The sequence below is a fragment of the Lonchura striata genome, chromosome 4 (genome assembly GCF_050655825.1).
Source record: "Lonchura striata isolate lonStrDom1 chromosome 4, ASM5065582v1, whole genome shotgun sequence".
Taxonomy (NCBI): Eukaryota; Metazoa; Chordata; class Aves; order Passeriformes; family Estrildidae; genus Lonchura; species Lonchura striata.
The window spans coordinates 2,888,763-2,909,661 of NC_140706.1; the positions used below are offsets into that span (position 1 = coordinate 2,888,763).

General features: G+C 52.0%; 1 long non-coding RNA gene across 1 annotated transcript; it reads left to right on the forward strand.

Annotated features, from left to right (window-relative positions):
* The first annotated feature begins 56 nt into the window (after nt 1-56).
* Nucleotides 57-20,219, forward strand: LOC146767486 (uncharacterized). The gene is made up of 2 exons (XR_014954595.1): nt 57-1,393; nt 17,841-20,219. It is a non-coding gene; the product is annotated as an uncharacterized LOC146767486 (long non-coding RNA).
* The last annotated feature ends 680 nt before the right edge of the window (nt 20,220-20,899 follow it).

The window sequence follows — 20,899 nt, forward strand, 5'->3', positions numbered from 1 at the left end:
AAAGCTCCCAAAATACAACGTGGGCAGTTCTGGTTTGTCCCAGCCTTGGGGTGGCAGCAGGACCAGGGCAGTGCCCTGTGCTGGCACTGCTGGGGCACCTCCAGTCCTGGGGCACTTCAGGGCTGCTTGTGACAAAAAGGATATTGGGGAAGGTCTGGAACACCAGGAGAGGCTGAGGGAGCTGGGAAGGGCCTGGAGCAAAGGAGGCTCAGGGGGGACCTTGTGGCTCTGCACAGCTCCTGACAGGAGGGGACAGCCGGGGGGTCGGGCTCTGCTCCAGGGAACAGGGACAGGACAAGGGGAAACAGCCTCAAGCTGGGCCAGGGGAGGCTCAGGTTGGATATTTCTGAAAATTTCTTCATGGAAAGGGTTGCTCAGCCCAGACACAGCTGCCCAGGGCAGTGTTGGAATCCCCATCCCTGGAGGGATTTAAAAGCCATGTGGATGTGGCCCTTGGGGACATGGGTCAGTGGTGGCCTTGGCAGGGCTGGGGGAATGGTTGGACTGGATGATCCTTGAGGGCTTTTCCAACCTGTTTGAGTTGAGCATTCTAGAGCTTCTGTTTGCCAGGCACTCAGCTGGGCAGGGATTTGGAGAACATGAATGTTACTCACTGCATTTCTCCCTGTCCTTCACAGGACAACACAGGCTTCTCCAGCCCTGGCACAGCTCCCAGGCAGTGGTGGAGCCCCCATCCCTTGAAGGATTTAAAAACCCAGTGGATGTAGCACTTGGGGACACGGTGGCCTTGGCAGTGCTGGGTTAATGATTAGCCTGGATGATCTCAGAGGGCTTTTCCAACTTTAATGACTTTATGATTTGGGCTCATGGCCGCTGCAATTGTTAATGGTTTTTTTTGCGGGGTAGATCCCACACATTCAGGGTGACTTTCTGCCAGCATCCAGTGCCCCGCTGAGCCCTGCTGTGCCCAGACCCCTGGGTACCAATGTCCCTGCCCGGCTTTGCGCTGAGCCCTGCCCGGGACATCCCCGGCTCTCCCTAAACCCCCCCGGCCATGCCGGCTCCTCCAGGAGATGGCAGCAGCCGATCTCGCATCCCCCTCCCGCGCAGCATCCCCATGGCAACGGGAGCCAAGCATCCCCGCAAATTTGGGGAGCACCACCTCAGCCCCTGTCCCGCTCCCCAGGGCTCGGCAGGACCTGGGGGAGCCGCCTGCTGCTCTGCTCCTCGCCCAGCATCGCCACATCGAGGTGACAAGGGCGCTATTGGCGTTCGATTAACCAAAATTGCCGAGTTTGGCTTGTTTGAGCCGCGGAGAAGCCACGGGAGGAACGACGCCGCTCCTGGATGCGCTGAAAACGCCAGGATTGACCCCAAAAGCTTTGCAGCATCACCGGAGCAGCGCGGGAGCAGCCGGAGCAGGGGATTTTTGGTGAGTTTCGATCCTGCTCTGTGTTTGGGAAGCCTTTGGGAATTCCCAGCCCGAGGAAGCTGCTCAGAGCTCGGAGTGTGAATCCGGGGCCGGCCCCGGGCAGGAGCAGCGCTGGCAGCTCATTAGCGTTTGTTAATGAGCTTTGAGAGCATCGCGCCTCGTCCCGCGGATTTGCGGCGAGAGTTTTTGGCAACCAGGCGCGACTTAACCTGAGTTAAGGGACGCGGGGCCGTGTCCCTCCGTCTGTGGCTGATGCCACCGGGCTGGCTGTGAGCCGGGCTCTGGGATGCAGCTCAGACCCGCGCTGGAGAGCTCCAAGGGAGGCGTTTCCCATTGAATCATAGAATTTGGGTGGGAAGAACCTTAAAGCTCATCTCATTCCACACCCTGCCACGGGCAAGGACAATTTCCACTGTCCCAGGTTACTCTAACCCCATCCAACCTGGCCTTGGGCACCTGCAGGGATCCAGGAGCAGCCAGAACTTCTCTGGGCACCCTGTGCCAGGGCCTGCCCACCCTCCCAGGGAACAATTCCTGCCCAATCTCCCATCCATCCCTCCCCTCTGGCAGTGGGAAGCCATTCCCACTGTCAGCACAAAGATGCCATCCTTCCTTGGAGTCAGGGCTCAGCTCCAGCTGCTGCTCAGGGAGGGCAAGGGCAGAGTTTGGAAGGGGTTGAGCTCAAGGCTGCTCTGATTTGTCTGCTCAATCTGATGCTTTCACCCCTGGAAGTGTCCAAGGTCAGGTTGGAGCAGTCTGGGACAGTGGAAGGTGTCGCTGCCCATGTCAGGGATGGAATAAAATGGGATTTAAGATCCCCTCCAACCCAAGCACTGGGGGGATCACCCCAGATTTGCTCTCCATGTGGACTCAAGCTGAGCCCTGGAGCTGCTTCATCCCCAGCAGAGAGCAGGAACAGCACAGATCCTGTCCTGGGGCTGCTCTCCAGCTGCTCCATGTTTCCCTTTGGGATTCAGCTCCAGCCAGAGGTGCTGGCAGCACTGGTGTCACCCTGCTGGACGTGGCACAGCTCCAGCAGACACTGCCCTGCTGCTGTGCCAGCCCTGCTGAGCAGCTGCTGTGTTTCAAATCCCAGAGAGGGACTGACACAGCAGATAGGGCCTCACAGAAAAACACACATCATCATCATCATCATCATCATCATCATCATCATCATCATCAGGCCTTTGGGATCCTGAGGAATCTGCCAGATGGCTCCAACTCTTGTGCACTTCCAGGTTTCTTCTCTAGAAGGATTACACCTGTTTTTCTTGGGAAGTTTCCTTGGACTGATCGTGACTTCTTTCATTTCATTTCATACTTTGAACAGCTCTGAAGGGCTGCAGCTCTTACCAGCTCAGCTGTGGGTGAGATGCACTGTCCCAAGCCATGTCCCCAAGGTCTGGAGAGCCAGGAGTGGAGGAGGATGGCACAGGGACAGCACAGCAAGCTCAGCTGTGCTGCCCAGCCCCTCAGGACCCGGTCAAGGAGAGTGGGAGAGGCACAGGTCAGCTCTCCTGGGCTGTTGGGTCGTTCTGCAGAGAGGCTGCATGTCCCTGTCTTCTTTTTCCCCTTGCTGATTTTCCCTGCTGTCATTGTTTGCCTGACTGGCAGAAAGGATTCACACTGACTTAGCAGAAGTATATCCACATGCACACTCATCCCAGAGAGCTGCCACTCACCAGCATGCCGAGATATTTTGGGTAAATTGAAACGGAATAGAATAAAGCCAGAATGCAAAGCAAACTGCTTGTGCAGACAGCACAAAGCACCAGTGATGTTTGCAAAGGACCTTGGTACTCTCTGCTAGAAGGTTGATTATGCCAGGAAAATCATCCAGCCCATTGTCCAAAGCAACCTGAGCTTTGCTTCTAATCTCTGAGGAGCTTCACAAACACCCAGGTCAGCCCAGCTCTTTGTCCTGTTCTTAAAACCCACCCAAGGAGCACGGCCAGGCTCTGGAGCTGAGGGAGCCCATTGGAAGTGACCTGGCACATCCCCTCCCCCTGTGGAGCTCCTCTCCCTGTGCAAGAGCAGGAAAGGGACAATTCCAGCACAAAAATGTTATGTGTAGTAAACATAATTCACACCATTCCTTGTATGAAATGTGTAATATTGGATACTTGTTAGATTATGCTCGTTTGTATTAGCCCCCCAACTGTTGGAACTCAAAATGTCTCTCAGACATTTTTAAAAGTTCCAGGCCTTGGTCAGGAGCATTTTAGACCCTAGCAAGCAGCTGCAAACAGCTGTGATTTTGAGTTTGAGCCATAAAATAAGTTACCAACTTTAGAAGTAGAACAAACAGTCACAAAAAGTTAAATAATATAGTAGAAGTAATTACAAAGTAGAGGGGGAAATTTTTTTAGTATTGTACAAGGGGGTTTTAGCACATGTACAGGGGGGTTTTTACTGCGTACATGGGCGTCAGAAGTTCTAAGATAAAAGAAAGTGAGTTGATCCTGTTCTTCCTCCTTCTTCTTCCTTGCCCCCATGTTCTTGGTGATGTTAGCACTTATAGATTGGTTTAGAGTAGAAAAGCACCTTATAACATAGATAATAGGTATTGGGGGAAAACTATAAACATATAATACGTAATATATCATATAAAAAATAGCAACAGCCCTGGGCGGGGAGAGAGAAGAAAAAACCAGCAAACAGAGAAGATATCAAGGTATGTGTGTGTCTCTGCCTAGGCCACTAACCAAACAACCACAGTAGCCAAAAAAGACAATCTTTTAGATAACTCACAATAAACTGCCTTAAGACCGAACAATAAGAGGCTGCAAAGTTTTTCTTTGAAAGCACGAGTTAGAAGAAAGACTTTACCACCACACGAAACCCCAGACCAAGCCCAGAGTTCTCACACCCAACCCTCAAGGCGAAACCTGGTGTATATTGAAAATTGATTTATAAGTAAAAGGATGTGACTGCCGGGAGATGGGGCACTGATCATCAAATAAACCACCCAAGATGGACATCGTGGAAATCCTCAGGCAGATCCGTGTGAATGCAGCGTTCAGTAAATTTCATCAAGGGATTCAACAACTCCTGACACTGAATTGTTCTTCCTCATCACCAAAACAGAAAATCTTATTAACCTATGGACTCTGAATGGAAGACTGACTGCTGAAATCTTGGCCTCAGGTGGAATTTTCCCTATAAAAACCACTTGTGCCAGGATGGAGGTGTGAGCATAGGAGAAAACCTCTGCTGAGGCTGACTCCTTGTCACACACCCAGGGTCAATCCCCGAGCTCGGCCCTGTTCTTTCCTTGTGGCTGGCTAGATAGAATTTGATTGCAAAACAAATATTTTATTTTTTCATATAAATTTGGCTGGACAAATTTTCATTTATAACAAAAACACCGCCCTGAAAATCTCATGGAGCTCTCTAGTGAGGATATGGGGTCACCCCACGTTTCACACGCCCAGGGATCATCTGCAGCAAGGACCAGGGGCTCCCTCCCTCGCAGACCACAGGGACTGGGCTGCACCACCCACCTCTGCTTCTCCACCCTTCCTCCAATCCCTGTGTCTGTTCCAGACGATAATCTTGGACAGAAGAGTGGCAGGAGGATCCTCTCCAGAGGGTTTGACTCGTGCCAGGAGTCCTGTTGTTCTCCCAGCCACCAGAGCTCCACAAGGAACATCAAATCTTGAGTTTGACGGAGCCTGCTCTGAGCCAAGGGCAGGAAAAAAGGAGAAAAAGGAGTTTTTCTTCCTCTGCAAGGCTTAAATCAGGCTGTCAGGAACCACATCCCTCCTTTCCACCTCTGGTTATTGAAATTGGCACGTTCTTAAGATGTCCAGACACCTTCTGTGAGGAAAAATCCTACACTGAGTGCAGTGGCTGCAGCTGGGCTCCCATGGCTTTTCCCTGCCGACAGCTTTAAATAAAAATACATTTTTTAGCATAAGAATAACATAATCAGGATGGGAGTTACCTGTGCCACCACAGAATCCAAGAGGTCCCTTGGGTAGAGGGGGGATTCTTCAACATTTCTGGAAGCAGATCATGGCAGGGCAGATCCAAGGGGGACACAGGAAGGTTTCAGGTGACTCAAGCTCTGCTGGAGGCTGAAATGTCTCTGCTCCACTTTGCCTCCCTCTCCACCTTCCTCAGAGAGAGTTTGAGTGTTCCAACAGCTGGGAAAACATTTTGGCCAATGTTCAGGCATCTTTTTTAAGATCCTATTAAGAAAGATGAGCTGGAGCCAGCACTGGGGATGGAGAAGGAGGGACAGCAAAGGCCCAGCAGGTCCCAGCAGGGTCTCCCCGGTGTGAAGGTGTCGTGGTTTGACACAGAAAGAGAATTTTTTCCGGAAGGAAGAGGTCAATTTGGATGTTGACCAATTGAAGGTGGACACGCCTCTGAGAACACAGAGGGGTTAAAAGCAGAATTCCTAGGGGAACTCGCTCTCTTTGGTTCCAGTCAGCACACAGTGCAGCCTCCCCTTTTTTTCCTTTCTCTTTTCTTTTATAGTAGTAGCTTAATAAAGTTTTTTTCCTGTTATTAAGCTTAAGCCTACTTTGCTCTATTCTAAATTCCACTTCACAGCATTCAAGAAAGAGATCACATTTTCATAGGAACACTAGCATTGTGCCAGTGTCAAACCATAACAGAAGGACACCAGCAGCACACCCCCTGTGCTGTCACACCTCGTCCTGGGCTCTGCAGACACCTGAGCTCACCAGCTGGGCTGAGCCAAGCACAAGAGGCTGGACGGGGCCGTTCCCAGCTCTGACATTTGCCAGAGGGGATTTCCAGCCCCAGAGCTGCCATTCCCTGCTGGACACGGATCCCTGGCACTGCAGCATCCCCGAGCATCCCCACCCGCATCCCTCCAGCGGTGACACCTGAGCTGGGTGCCATGGAAACCCGCCGTGTCCCCGTGTCCTGCCTGGTGCTCTGCTCCCTCCAGCTGTGGCTGTTTGGGCTCTGAGGCGCTCGGAGGATTCCCTGCACACCTGGCAGTGGGGCTGGGGATGTGCTCCCAGCTGGGGATGCTGCTGGAATTGGTGGGAAGTGAGGGCAGATGTCCTGGATTGTAAGGGAAAAATGTTTTCTATTTGCCATCTGCTGGAGGTGGGGCAGGTCTCTTGTGTTCATTGGGCAGTTTTCTTTATCTCTTGCACAAACCAATCCTCCCCCCAGAGAAACATCTGCTGTTAATGAGATATTGAATATCACTGCAGGACTGATAAAAATTACAGCAGCCCACTGGGAGATGCTCTGCCCAGAGGGAGGAGCCAAGCATTCCTACCTGGATATAATCTGAGTTTCTGGGACACCAGACTCAGCCTTTCCACTGGGCTCCCAGAGGAACAGTTGTGTTTTATCACTGGATTTCAGAGGAATACTACACCCTTCTACAGGATCACTGCTCTGACAGAACCACACCTGCCACTCCAGGAGGACAGCAGCCATTCCAATTGGGACTGCTACCAACACCCTGACCAAAAGGGTGTCAGGTTGTATTCTGACTCTGTCTGTGTTTTTTTCTTTTGTATTATTGCATGTATTTTGGTTTCTTTTTCCTTTTTCCTAATAAATTGTATTTCTGACTTGGAGCCTCTCACTGGTTTTGCTTTCAAACCAGAGCAGCAGACTGAGCTCACACTGGACACCAGGAATATTCCCCAGCTGCAGGTGCTGTTGGCAGCAATTCCCAGCTCTCCTGAATCCAGGGTTGTTCACATCTGCACGCCCTGGATGCTGGTGGGGATATGAGTGAGCCAGCCAAATATTGCCAGGAAGCCTTTCACTTGAAAAAAAATCCTAAAAAACACCAGGATCCACCCCATCCATCCATCTATCCATCCATCCATCCATCCCCAGTATCAGAATAATTCGGGATGTTTTTAATAAAGCTGCAGAGGGTGTTGACTCTGATTCATTTCAGGGTGGGGTTGATGCTGTTGGACAAAATCCCACAGAACCATGGAATCGTAGAACCTTGGAGTGGTTTGGGTCGGAAGGCACCTTAAAGCCCATCCAGTGCCACTCCCTGCCATGGGCAGGGACACCTTCCACTAGTTCAGGTTGCTCCAAGCTCTGTCCAACCTGGCCTTGGACACTTCCAGGGATCCAGGGGCAGCCACAGCTTCTCTGGGCACCCTGTGGCAGGTCCTCCCATCCTCACAGGGAAGAATTCCTCCCCAGTATCACATCCATCCCTCCCCTCTGGCAATTTGGAGCCATTCCCCCTTGTGCTGTCATTCCAGACCCATATCCAAAGTCTCTCTCCAGCTCTCTTACAGCCTTTTCAGGTACTGGAAGGTGCTGAAAGGTTTCTCTGGAGCCTCCTTTTCTCCAGGATGAACAATTCCAATTCTCTCAGGCTGTCTCCAGGGCAGAGAGGCTCCATTTTCTCCCTTTGTGGCCTCACAGTCTCCCTGCTGAGCAGATCTCTGCTCCCCACCTCCTATAAAAGGTGCTGGGTGCCTGATCCCTTGGTGCCAAACCTCCTGGAGTCCTGGGATCATGCATTTCCCTTTTAGGAAGGCAGATGTGTGGGCCAGAGGGCAAGAAAAAACCACAAATATCAGCACTTATTTAACACTTCTCACTATAATTCACCCCCGCTCTGAGTGAGACACTCACAGCCCGGGGGGGAGGGACTCTGCAGAAGGAAGCCAGAGGTGTTTCCTGGATTTTCACTCAGATCTCCCCTCCTCTGTCCATCCGTCTGTTCCTGGGTGTCCCTGCAGTGGGGGGACCTGGATACCTCGGGGTTCTCCTTGCTCTGCTGCCCCGGCAGCGCTGTGATGCAGCTGAGGCTTGCACAAACTCAGCTGCAGGAATTCATCTTTTAAATACAAGCACAGGGGGAAGGAAAAAAAGCAGCAAGCACAGAGGGCAGGCTCAGGGCATCTGTCCTGGAGCACTGGACACAGAGACAGGCTCAGCACACGTTGTTCTGGCTGCCTTCAGTGAGCTCTGCTGATACATTGTGAGGGTGCTGGGGCTGCCCTGCTGCTTCTCTCCAGGCTCCAGCCTGGGAGAAACCTCCCTGCAGTGTCCCTGCCCATGGAGGGGGGTGGAATGAGGTGATCTTTGAGGTCTCTTCCAGCCCAAACCACTCTGGAACTCTGTCTTGGTTTGAAAAGACAGGTGTCTGCTAAGGAAGGCAGGAGCCTCCCTTGAAATGGAAAATGCAAACCCCCTCCCTCTGAATTATTATAATTTTGAAATTAAGGGGCTCTCAGGCAAAGATGTGGGAGCAGGAATAACAGTTCTTTATTAGGGGGAAAATGAAAGTAAAATAAGAATGAAGTAATACAAAACAAACCACTGCCAGAGTCAGAACAGGCCCTGTCCCCCTGTGTGTCAGGGAGGTGGCTCAGCCCCATCCCAGGGTGGCTCAGCCCTCCTGCAGTGCCAGCTGTGCTTCTGCTGGAGCAGGATCCTGCACAAGGGGGGAGTTTTCCTCTGGAGCTCCAGGGCTGGGGGAGATGGGCCTGGGCTCCTCTGGGAATGCAGTGGGAAGAAAGCTGCTCCTCTGGGAATGCAGAGGGAAGAAAGCTGCTCCTCTGGGAATGCAGGGGGAAGAAAGCTGCTCCTCTGGGAATGCAGGGGGAAGAAAGCTGCTCCTCTGGGAATGCAGTGGGCAAAGGCTGCTGTGCTGTTCCCAGGTCAGATTGGATCCAGGTAGGAATGTTTGGCTCCTCCCCTGGGCAGAGCATCTCCCCATGGGATGACGGAATTTTCTCAGCCATACAGGGACACTCACTGGCCATGAACAGAAGATAATTAATAATTAATGGCCCATGAACAGAAGAGATCTCCTGGAGGGAGGATTGGTTGTGGAATAGATAAAGAAAACTGCCCAATGAACAGCAGAGAACTGCAGGGAAGAGGGGAACAAAAATCCAGCCAACGTGGAGTGATTATCCACAGCCTCCAGCAAATTCAAATTCAGGCAATTCCTAAGGAAAAGTCATAGAAGATCACAGAACCACAGGATTTTGTTTGGAAAGAGCCTTAAAGCTCATCCAGTCCTACCCCTGCCATGGCAGGGACACCTTCCACCATTCCAGGTTGCTCCAAGCCCTGTCCAGCCTGGCCTTGGGCACTTCCAGGGATCCAGGGGCAGCCACAGCTTCTCTGGGCACCCTGTGCCAGGGCCTGCCCACCTTCACAGGGAACAATTCCTTCCCAATATCCCATCCATCCCTGCCCTCTGGCAGTTTAAGTGCCTTGTCCTTGCCCATGGAAAAGTTGCTCTCCCTCTCTTTCACAAGCCAGAAGTTGAATCTTTGGAAGAGCCTTTTGGGATTATCAGGTGCTGAGCTTTGGGGATCCATGTAAGTATTTTATATTTGCAGTAATTCCTTATTTAGCTGTGCAGGGATGGGGAGCAGGTCTCTCTTCTGCCTGATTTGTCCTACCCAAGTGTCACTTGATTGCTCATTTGTCCCCAGTTCTGTGTCCTGACTGCAAGAGGAGTTGTCCACGTCCTTTTTCCAGCCACCCTTAATTCTAGGGTCCGTGGTGTTGAGGTGACCCCAAGATTGTAAAAGTCCTTCCTCTCCCAGCCCGTGCAGCCAGAGAAGGAGTCTGGAATGTGTAGGATCAGCTTTTCAAGGTAGTTTATTTTTCCTTATCTAGAACATTCTTTCTCTGACCTACTGAGCTCTGTCTAGCAGGTCAGCCATGGCATTCTGTCTGCCCTCAGGGCAGTGTTTACATTTTATACCAAAAACTACGTGTACTATGTTTACAATAACATGCCAATATCTATCATTTATGTTGGACAGTGTGTCTCTACCATAAACCAATAGAAAAGTGTCACCATCACACCAAGACATGGAGGGCAAGAAGGAGAAAAAGGTCAGGACACGTCCAAATCCCTCCATCTTGTCCCCTTGAATCCCTTATTTTAAAACCCAAAAATTCTACTTTTTCACCCTCTGTTAATTCAACTACCACACTACTCAAACCCCTGTGGTTTGTAATTCCTCATATAAAATTGACAGCTTTTTCCATGGGCTAAAATGGAAACCACAGATGTTTTTGACTTGGTGCCAAGGTCTCTGAGCCCCCTGCCAGGGTCTGGAGACAGCCAGGGCAGCCAGAGGGATGTCCTGGCCTCCGACACTTAATGTTACACTTTCCCATTCAAACCCTCCTCTGTCACCCCTCCAAGAGGAGCTATCACACCTCTGCACCTTCCTTCACTCCTCTACAAACCCTCCCCAAAAATTCCTAAGGAGGGGCGATCAGGATGAACCAAAACCCATCAGAGCATTCTCGGGGAGGAGATGGAGGACCTTATGGAGCACGTGGGCAGCCTCTGATCCCTTACATAACCACTGGCACTGCTTGTTTTTCTTTTCTTTCCCCACTTTTATTTCGTGTGCGCTTCTCCTGTGCTTGCTGCTCCTGAAGCCGCTTAGAACGGCGCTGAACCCCGGCTTAGCCAGACACTGCTCTGGTCCTGGGTCACTCACTGAGCACTTTTCTTGCAAGAAAAAACCTCCCCACTCCTCCCAGCATCCCAAAAGGATGAGACTGGCTCTGCCACCTCCTTCTCCCTGTGCTCACCCACCACCTCTGGCAGTGAAGGGCTTTTTTTCCCCTCTTGCTGTACCAGATTCAGCTTTTTCTTGGTTTTTCCCCTGCGTGGTGACTCTGCTGCCCATAAGATGCTCAGGTGGCCTCGTCAAAGGGTTGGCCAAGGTCTTGGTCGTTTTCAGAAACACCAGCCTGCCAAATCCCACCCCCCAAAAAATAAATCCCAAACTCACAGAGGTACGCAGCAGCACAGGCTGAGCGTGGGGATGGGTGTGCAGGAGGCACTCAAGTCCTTTAAAGGTCCTGGATGTTTTTCTGACTTAGTTTCATCTTGCCTGGGAATTTTTCATAAATATGTCCTGCTCTTGCTGTGTGCCACATTGTCCTCTAAAACCTCTGTTGTGTTATTTGTGTGCAAACACACTCAACAGGTGCACACACACACATTTTCTGTGAAATGCCACCCGCTGAACTGCCCTTGCTAAGGCAGATCAGGAGTTTTGGGGCCTCACTGAAACCTCTTTGCTCTGCAGGGTGACTGTGCAGAAGCCCTGGTCTATCCAGGTCTTTTTTATCAATGCCTGTGTCTTTTTTGGAAAGGAAATTATTTTTTGTGGGCCCTGGAACAAAAGCAGTACCTGGGCTTGGTATCTTCTCCAGAGGAGCCCGACCAGTTTGCTGCTTCTGGGAAAATCATGGAATCTCCTGAGCTGGAAGGGACCCACAAGGATCATCAGTCCAACTCCTGGCCCTGCACAGGACAATCCCAAAAATCAAACCATGTGCCTGAGAGAATTGTCCAAATGTCTCTTGAACACAGGATCAACGAGCAGCTGGGAGTGGGACAGGGCGTTTTTAAATCCTTCCCAAATTTCTGCAGCTCCTCCAGGCCAGTTTCAGACCCTCCTTCCCCCAGACCAGTCCCAAAGTGGTGGCTCCAAGGGCTCAGCTCAGAGGCAGCTTTTCCCTTTGTGATGCTAAACATCAAGGAAGGGATAATCAGATTATATCCACACGAGTGCACAGAGCACCCCAGAGAGATTCATCCTTTGTCCCTTCAGGAGGGCCACTGGACCTCTCAGAGAGGCCAAACACCCTCTGGACATTGACCACGGAGGTGGGAGGGTTGATTTGGCCACCTTGGGGTGCCTTTTTTCAGCATTCCTGTATCTGCTCACCTGCTTCCCACCATGGCAGTGATGTCTCCCCCAGCTCCTTCACCTCTCTGTGGAGTTTTTGGGGTGCTGTGTCAGAATCTGAGGTATTGATGATTCCAATATTGTAGAAAGTCTCTGTCATTCCGCCCCGCTGCCAAAGCAGAAGCCATCATTGGTCTGTGCTGGTTTCCAGGTTGTTTATTCTGTTTATCTCTCACATGTTCTGCTGCCCTGCCCAGCTCTGTCCTGCAGGGCAGCGTGTGGGGCTCTGCCCTCAGTGGGATGTTACAAACATTAAATACCAGAAACTCCCTGGGCTGCATTTACAAGAACGTGCCAATATCTGTCACCTACGTTGGACAGTGTGTCCCCAGCCTGAACCAACAGAAAAATGCCAACACCACAGTGAGACATGGAGGGCATGAAGAAGGAGAAAAAGGACAATGCACACCCAATTTCCTCCATTTTGTCCCCTTTGGACCCCTCATTTAGAATCCTAAAATTTTACTTTTGCACCCGTGCCACACTTAATTATTACTGATATCAAACATTCAGAGCTGGTAATTCACCCTGTAAGATTGAAAACTCTTTTCCATGGCCAGAAATCACAGCCATTGTCTCTGGGGTCTCTGTCCAGGGGGGTTCCTGACCCCTGCCAGGGTCCCAGACCTGCCAGGGCAGCCAGAGGGATGTCCTGGCTTCCCACAGTGCTGCAGCCCACCCTGAGCACTCTGCCTCCTCCGGAGGTCCCCCCACCCCGTGCACCTCCAGGGTGTTCCAGGGCACAGCCTGGAGGAAGCAGCTGCTTCCAGCCGGGGCTTATGCAATGATGGGATGAATCAGCAGCACATCTGGGCTCCTGATGAGGCTGCACGGTCACATTTTCCCCTCCATCCCAGCCCGACGAGCTCTTAAGCCCCAGGAAGGCAGCGATCCAGGCCAGGCTGCCTGGCTGGGAAGCGGGAGGGAGAGGAAGCCGGGCTGGATTTGCCTTGGAGGGGAAATGTTAAACGCTGCCATCAAATAACTGGGTCATGTCCCTGTGTCTGCCTGAGCCGGGGTGAGAAATCAGGGCTGTGTTTTCACGCTGCTTTTCAGCTTCCCTGTGCCCCGGACTTGGCTCCCCTCGTCCTGCTCCTGGCTCCTGGCATTGAGGCAGAGCGATGCTCCCGAGCACAGGGCTGGGATCTACGGGGCCAGGGCAAGGCCAGGGCAAGCTCAGGGTGAGCAGAAGGAGCTGGGAGGCTGAGGATGGATAAGGAGAGGCTGGGGAGAGAGGAAAATCTGGGGATGGAAAAGGCAAGGCTGGGAACAGAGAAGGAGAGGCTGAGAATGGAGAAAGAAAGGATGGGGATGGAGAGGGGGAGGATGGGGATGAATAAAGGAGGTTGGAGGTGAAGAAAGGGAGGATGGTGATGGAGAAATAGAGGCTGGCTGTGGAGAAGAAGAGGATGGGGGTGGATAAAGGAAGATGGGAATGGGGAAAGGGAGGATGGGGATGGAGAAGGAGAGTGTGAACCACGAGGAGCTGCAGAAGGACTGAACATCCTCAACCACTGGGTGTATTTCCCCCTGCCCATCGCCCCAACCCACAAGGCAACTGAATCCCTGCCCAGAAATGCTCCTGCCCAGGACACAACCCCATCAGAGGGAGGAAATTCTCCCCCAACAAGTCCCTGAAACCTTTTTCCCCAGCCCATTTCCCACCCCCTGCAGTACACCCCAGACCTCTGGGACCCATCGGGCCACCCAGCCCCAAGCTGGGGGGTGGGTGGGGGATCTGGGTGCTGCTGGGGCTGCGGGAGGGGCAGCGGCTGGCGGGGGCTGCCGTGTCCCCGCTGGCACAGCCGGGTGTCACCGCGCATCACCGTGCGCACATCACCGTGCGGGCAGAGCATCCCTCCCCCAGTACCCCGCTCCTTCCCCCCGTGCCTTCCCCGGGCCCAAATTCAGGTTTTTCCCAGGATGAGGGGAGAAAGGGAGGCAGGGTAACGGGGAGGGAGGGGATTCACAGCTGGAATAAAGCCCGGCGGGGTTACTCGGTGAGCGGTTGGACTCCTGCGGGTGTGATTTTCTCTCTTGCCCCCTCGGTTCTCTTCTGGAAGAAATGGGAGATCAGGTGCGAAATCATGAGGTCTCGGCCAGAAGAAAAAAGGAGTGTGTGGATCCCACGCTGCCGTGGTACAGTGAGCCCCTTCCACAGGAAAAAACAAAAAAAAAAAAAAAAAAAAAAAAAAAAAAACCCACCCAAAAAATCCCAAAAAAAACCCCAACCAAACAAAAAAAAACCAAACAAAAAAAACCACCAAAACCCCCCCAAAAAAACACACCCAAAACCAAAACAAACAAACAAAAACCCCACAAAAATCAAAACAGAACCAAAAAAAAACCCTCCACAAATATATAAAAAAAACAAACAAAAAAGCATAAACAACAAACAAACAAAAAACCACCCAAAAACCCATTAAAAAAATCCAAAACCAAACAAAAAAAAAATCCCAACAATAAAAAAACCCACAATACTTTTCCAAGGAAAACCAGGAATCTGGTGTCTGCAAATGGAGAGCTGGCTCCTTCAGGCTGTGCATCCCAGAGGTGAAAATCTGTTCTTTCCCCTCTGCTGAGAGGCACCAATGAGCCCAAATTGGGCCCTTGGACCTTTCCCAGCAGGATTTGGCCTCTGTGAATTTGTGAATTATTGCCCCTGAGCTGCCTCATTCCTCCTGCCACAGGAGTGGGTGATGGAGAGAAGGGGACACCAGTGGGACACCCCCATGCTCCCATTTGATCTATTTATCAATCAATAATCAATGGTGGATCCAACACAGCTCAGCCACCGCCATTCTCCTCTCCCTTAAACCAGAGAAGGAAGGAGAATTTCTCCAGCTAGCTCAGGTCACGGCCTGCCCTGCTTTTCCCATGCCATTTCCAAATTATTATCTTTGAAGTGTTGCAATTTAGAAGTCAAAAAGGCAGCAAAAACCTCGTGCACAGGGCAGCGAGTTTGAGCTTGGTCTCATTAACCAGCAAACCACAACGAGCCACGACGTCTTCGTCAGGGTTTGCCGTGACAAACCCAACACTCAGCTCCCAAATTATCCAATTGCTGCTAATTCCCAGCAATAATTCAATTATGGTGGTTGCACAGGGGCTTCTGAGCCTCTCCTGTGCTCGCCCCTCCTCGGAGTCACTGAGATAAGTCACCAGCATGGCAGATTTTTTGCTGCAGGGTGGCCTGGTTGGTGCTGTTCTCCCACCTCACACAACCACCTCCAGAAGCACTGCTGGGGCAGAGAAACCCCTCTGATTTTAGCCAGGCCCTCACGGGCTGGTTTTGGATGTTTTTAGGGTGAAATCACGCGGTTGCAGAAGGCTTGGGTGAAATCTGGTGGCCTGACCGGTTGCCACACCAGCAATGCTCATCTGACCATTGGGCAATGTGGTGTTTCAGCTAAAATCAGATGAAAAGGGAAAAAAAAAAAGCTCCAGGACAAGCCTGCCAAGGCCTCCCAGGACCTTAGCCCTTGTCTTGCTTAGCTAAATAAGGAGCATGAGCTAAAGGCAGTGGCCACACCTTATTTTTGTGCTGCAGGGGGTAAAGGCAGTGCTGTGCTGTGTTATCCTTGAGTCTTCCCTCAAGTCTGCCCTGAAAAAGGAAATTTAGATGGGAATAAATGGGAATCAATTCTTCCCTGGGCCCTGGGTTGCCCAAAGAAGCTGTGGTTGTCCCTGGATCCCTGGAAGTGTCCAAGGCCAGGCTGGACAGGGCTTGGAGCAGCCTGGGATGGTGGGAGGTGTCCCTGCCCAAGGCAGGGGTGGGATGGGATGGGATTTAAGATTCCTTCCAACACAAACCATTCCATGAGTCCTGCATCCTCCTGCAGCACCCCTGGGTCCATCCCACCCTCCATGCTCTCCATCCAGCTCTTGGAGGACACTTGACCTCCACTTTCCTCTTGGCCCCAGAAGGATGCAGACACCAAAACAACAAATATTCGCTGTGTTCCTACAGGAATTTCCTAAGACCCCAAACATTAAGGGACATTTAGCATCCTTTGAATGCTAAACAACAAAGCTCTGGTTTTCTTCCTTTTTCAACTCCCTTTGAATATTATTCCTTTCATTCCCATCACCAGATCTTTTGCACAGTGGGGTAAGTTCCCATTTCCAGGCATCCCTTCCTAAAAGAGCCTCAGGCTGCTGGGCCAGAGGATGGCCAGAGCAGGGAGGGCTGGGGAGGCAGAGCAGGGAGGTTTGTCCCTGAGCTGGCTTGGAGGAGGATAAAACACTGCTGCAGTGTGAGGTAATGGCAAGGAGAGAATTTTTTTTTTTGAGCTTGTCAGCAGGAAGCATATGGCTGCTGCTGAGCTCCCAGGCTTATTTAGGATTTAGTGCCTATTTGATCTATTTTAATCCAGATGTTCAGCTCATCACATAATGAGATCCCACCAGAGGAACTGTGATGCCTCCCAGAGAACCCAGTCCCCAAACTGCACTGGGGAGAAGGAGCAGCCCCACCAAGGCTGAGCATCCCAGGGGAGCTCATGGTTCCCACTGGGGTGACATCAACACGCCAATGTTGGGAGTCCAGACAGCTGCCCACGTCCTTCTGGCATCCAAGCTAAGCAGCTTCTAAAATTTGAAATTTTTATCTTCAAGCATTTGGATATTTTGAAGGGTTTCACCAAAGATGGGATGTGTTTCTCTCCAGCCTCCTTCTCCCTGGGTCATGGGTCCCCCACCCAGACACAGGCGCCATTTCTTCTCCTTATTTTGGTTTCTTCTCCTTATTTTGGTTTCTTCTCCTTAATTTGGTTTCTCCTCACCTGAATTTTGGTGTTTGTGAACGTGGAATGTGTCAGCTCCCACTGCAGCCTATGGATGGGGATGGGAATCCAGGCTGGAGTCAATTGCTTGCTCATAATCACAGAATTCACAGAACTCACAGAATCACTGGGTTGGAAGAGACCTTCCAGATCATCGAGTCCAAACCATCCTCAACACCTCAGCTAAACCCTGGCACCCACATCCAGGCTTGTTTTAAACACATCCAGGGATGGGGACTCCACCACCTCCCTGGGCAGAAAACTCCAGAACGTTATCATCCTTTTTTCCTGATATCCAACCTGTATTTCCCTTGGTGCAGCTCGAGGCTGTGTCCTCTGGTTCTGTCAGTGCTGCCTGGAGAAAGCCCAACCCCAGCTGAGCACAGCCACCTTTCAGGAGCTGTAGAGAGTGACAAGGTCACCCTGAGTCTCCTTTTCTCCAGGCTGAGCACCCCCAGCTCCCGCAGTTGTTCCTCACAGGATTTTTGTGAGATTTTTGTGTTCCAAGCCCCTCACCAGCCTTGTTGCCCTCCTCAGTCACCACCACAGAAGCCTCCCTGAATGCTTTCCAGGAGAAATTATGGTTGGTTTGGAACAGTAAATTTCCCTGACTTTGAAGCTGACTCCCACTGCGGGCTCCCCAGAAGGTGACAGAACCTCATCTCATCCTACCAGGACAACTCCCAAATCCCGCTGTTACCTCTACAGGATTTACACTGAGATTTAAAAGTTTATCAGGATTAAAAAAGGCTTTTCCCAGGTGCAACACTGACCCTGGCCAGGTCTGAGGCTGGGCAGGGACCTGGGTGGGTCAGGATGTGGGTGGGCTGGGACAGGAGCCGTGTGGATTTTTGGTTGGCGCTGGACCACGGGAGGATGGAGGTGATGAATGTGTCCTGCCTGCAGCTTCCTGCCCTGCTCCCTCCTCTCCTGATTTATCTCCAGGTCTCCTTGGGAGGACAAATTGTACAGAAACATCCTTTGGGAGTGCCAGCACTCGGCATCCAGCCCTCCATCAGCTGCAAGAAAGAACTTTTGGCACCTCTCCACGTCGGACACTGCGCCTTTCCCAGGGAGATCCGAATAGGGAAGCACACAGGGGAGGAGGTGACTGCAGGGGACTCAGTGTGGAGACTCAAAATTTAAGGCTGGAAGTGCCTCAGCTGTGCACTTCCCATCCCTGGAAGTGTCCAAAGCCAGGTTGGACAGGGCTTGGAGCAACTTGGGATGGTGGAAATTGTCCCTGCCCATGGCAGGGGGTGGAATGAGATGGGCTTCAAGGTTGTTTCCACCCCAAACCAGTCTGGGATTCTGGGGTTCTGGGATTCCGGGAATCCGTGGTGTCCCCAGACCCCTGGAGGGTCATGCCAGGCTGCCCTTTGCTGCAGGGGAGCAGTTTTGGTCCTTCAGGACACCCCACACGGATGCAGGACAGCACTGGCTTCCCCTGGGGGTGATGCCCCAGGACCAGCCCTGGCTTTGGAGATGGAGGAGCTGCACCTCAAGCTGTGTTTAGTAGATCACAGAACCATGGAGCCTCCTGAGCTGGAAGGGACCCACCAGGATCACTGATCCAGCTCCTGGCCCTGCACAGACACCCCAACAATCCCACCCTGTGCATCCCTGGGAGCGTTGTCCAAACTCTCCTGGAGCTCTGGCAGATTTGGGGCTGTGCCCATTCCCTGGGGAGCCTGGGCAGTGCCCTGCACCCTCTGGATAAGGAACCTTTCCCTGCTACCCAGCCTTTCAAACAACCAACCCAAAGGATTGCAGGGGATCCTGCCTGCCTGTGATCACAGTTTCCCCACAATTTTCCCACCCACAGCTCTCCCCCTCCTCACCACACAGTAACTGAGCTCTCCATGAATCTTTCCTAGCAGAGGGCACTTAAAAGGTAAAAAAAAGCCCTGAATATCTTGACATTTAATTAAAGAGATGCGAGTGGCTCATGGGGGATGCAGAGTGCACAGCACCAAGCCAGGAGATGCCCTTGAAGGAGCCTGGATGTGCTGGGCTTGGGAGCAGGGGGAGGAGGATGGGAAACCCATTTCAATTAAGATGCTGAGGCATGAAAGCCCTCTTGGCCTCATTCCTCTTCGTACTAATGACCCTGGATTCCCCTCCTCCATCCCAGGTGGCTGCTGGGAGGTTTTGGCACAGCAGATCCTTGTGGGAGAGGCAGGAGGAGAGGATGGTGTGGAACCCAATGGTCTTTAAGGTCCTTTCCAAGCCAGACAAGTCTGTGATTCTGGGATTGGTTCCCTGGTGGAGGAGCAGCTTTGCTCTTTGGTGGTCCTGGTGCCAGGCAGTCAATGTAGGAATGACCACCCCAGTCTGGGGTTTGCTCCAGGGCTTGTGTTTTCAGGGGAAACCCCACAAATGTGGGGATTTTTTTTCCCATTTTGTCACCTCCTGCAGGTAAACTAGGAGTAGGAAAAGCACCTCTATCCTCATTGAGAAGAAAAGATCGTGGCAAACTGTCCATTGAATGTATTTCTTGCTGGATTCAGGACAGCCCGGTGGGGTAAGGCTGGCAGGTCCTTCAGCATCCTTCCCCCAGCTCCTGAGCTGTGAGGAGCAAGGAGGAGCAGCTCCCAGAGACACGAAACCACAGCCCTGGACCTGCTTGACCCTCTACAGCAGCACTCCCTGCTTCTGCACCAGCTGGGGTGGGTTTTGCAGGTGCCAGGTGAGTACCTGGGGCAAGAAATGGCCACTTTCTTCTGAGCTGTGTCAGAATTACCTCGTCCAGGAGAGGTTGTTGTGCTCAGGTGGGCTCCTGCTCCCACAGCCCCTGGTCCTGCTGCAGCCCATCTGGCTCTACTGGGCATGTGTTCACTCCTGATGGTGTTAATTCCTTCCTCACATCTCATCTCACTTCCCAAGGCCAGGTTGGACAGGGCTTGGAGCAACCTGGGATAAGGGTGATGCCTCAGGTTTTGGCTTTTCTATTATTCACATTCTGTGCTGCTTTAGTGTGCACTTCTGAGCTTCATATGAGGGGATGGTGAGCTCCTCACAGAGCAGGGAGACAAAACAATTCCTTCTCCAGCTGGGACCAAGGACAAACGATCCAAATCTCAGCCCCAGGAGCATAAACAATGTGGGCTGGAGAGAGAAAACCAAGAAGGATGGGACTGCCTGGGCTAAAGCTGGAATTGGACAATGAACTCCAACTTGCAAATGGAGCAGAACTGATAAAAGTGAGAGACCCCGTGACCAGTCATGCATTTTGTGACCATTTTGGTTCATCCTGGCTGGGCTCTTGTGCTGCCCAAGGTGGATCCATGGAGGCTTTTAAATAAATCCCTGCTTTATTCTTCAGCTCTGTCCAGCCTCTGCTCTAGGTCAGCCTTCACAAGGCATCAGGGAAGATTCCCTTCCCACAGCAGGAGGTGGAATCAGAAGTCCTTTGAGGTGACCAATCCATGATTCTGTGCTGATTCCCCACTGTTCCAATGCAAACAGATGTGGTTGACCCCAAAACACTGACCCAGAGGTCCCAAAAGCTCTGAGCACTTTGTCCCCATCCCTGTCCCCATCCACGGCACCCCCAGGCACACCCAGCGCTGGTTTTTCAGTGTCCTCCCGCTGTTAATGAGCCGGGAAGTGCCCTTGGCTGGAATCTCCACCTTAATCACTTCAGGCAGAGCTGTCCCCGGAGCAGGGTGTGCTTAGGGATGGAGAGGGAAGGAGATGGATTCTCCTGTGCTCATCCCATCGCTGGGAGGTGTCTGGAGGGATGAGAAGTGCCCAGGGATGGGTTCAGTGCCCGGATCACCATTAATGCCGAGGATCATTGGCATTCCAGGCTGCACCCAGCTCAGGAGGGTGGGAAGCTGCACAGCTCCAGCCTCTCCACAGCATCACAGCCCTTCCTCACCTATTCCCAGAGGATGCTCAGGGCTTTTGTGGAGCTCTGGGCACATTATATGTGGGAATCCAGAGCTTCCCTCACTGCCCTGGCAGGTCTGGGACCCTGGCAGGGGTCAGAAACCCCCCTG